Source organism: Apodemus sylvaticus, chromosome 10 (assembly GCF_947179515.1).
Source record: "Apodemus sylvaticus chromosome 10, mApoSyl1.1, whole genome shotgun sequence".
In the NCBI taxonomy this organism is placed as follows: Eukaryota; Metazoa; Chordata; class Mammalia; order Rodentia; family Muridae; genus Apodemus; species Apodemus sylvaticus.
Window position 1 is genome coordinate 145,779 of NC_067481.1, and position 1,037 is coordinate 146,815.

Genomic DNA, 1,037 nt, shown 5'->3' on the forward strand with positions numbered 1-1,037 from the left:
AGTCACGGGTAGGTGGGTGAGGACGCTGGTCCAAGAACCTTAGGGCAGGGGAGGGGAGGGGAGGGGAGCGGAGGGGAGGAGCAGGAGAAGGAGAGATCTCTGTGGGCCAAGGCTGGCACTCACTGTCTGGGCCCTTGCTCCATCAGGGCGGCCAGAGGAGGGCGGAAGGGGTTCAGGGAGGTTGTAGGCTGGCAGTGTGGGCTGGCGCGTGTATGTGGGGCTCGGGCCGGGCCAAGGGCCGTGCGTGCGTGCGTGCGTGCGTGTGGTTCGTGGTGTGCGGTGCGGTACAGTGCACGTGTCTGCGGGGCCCTGGGCTTGCGTGGGCTCGGCATCGGGCGGGCGGGCAGGCGGGCTGGCTGGCGGGCAGGCGGGCAGCGCTGACAGTGGCGGTGGGTGGGCGCCGGCAGCAGGCTCTTGGGGCTTTTCCAGAGTGGCAGCCATCGTCTAAGGCCATACCACCCTGAACGCGCCCGATCTCGTCTGATCTCGGAAGCTAGGCAGGGTCGGGCCTGGTTAGTACTTGGATGGGAGACCGCCTGGGAATACCGGGTGCTGTAGGCTTTTTGGACTCCGCCCCGTCGTGTCCTCTCTTGCTTTTGGTCACTGTCAGGACCACAGCCGACGGCTCACGTTTCTTTTGGGGGGGGTGGGTGGGCTTAGAGACAGGGTTTCTCTGTGCAGCCCTGGCTGTCCTGGAACTCACTCTTTAGACAGACCAAGCTGGCCCCGCGAACTCAGAAATCCACCTGCCCTGCCTCCCAAGTGCTGGGATTAAAGGCGTGCGCCACCACTTCCTGGCTCCTGGTTTCTTTATAGAAATACTTTAGGGTATAAATTTCCTCTTTTACAGAATTCCATAATTTTTGGTATATTATATGATATTTTGGCACACCCCTAAGCATTTTATTTTGTCCCTGCGATTCTTTGATATTTACATTCATTGCAGGAGATGGTGAAGAATGTGGTTAGTTGGTTATGCTTCTTTTCTGAGACAGGGTCTTCCTAGGTATCCCAAGCGGGCCTTGAATTCATGGCCC

General features: G+C 58.9%; 1 non-coding gene across 1 annotated transcript; it reads left to right on the plus strand.

The window, feature by feature from the left end:
* Positions 1–442: 442 nt before the first annotated feature.
* Positions 443–561, plus strand: LOC127695622 (5S ribosomal RNA). Its single transcript, XR_007980007.1, has one exon. It is a non-coding gene; the product is annotated as a 5S ribosomal RNA (ribosomal RNA).
* Positions 562–1,037: the final 476 nt, after the last annotated feature.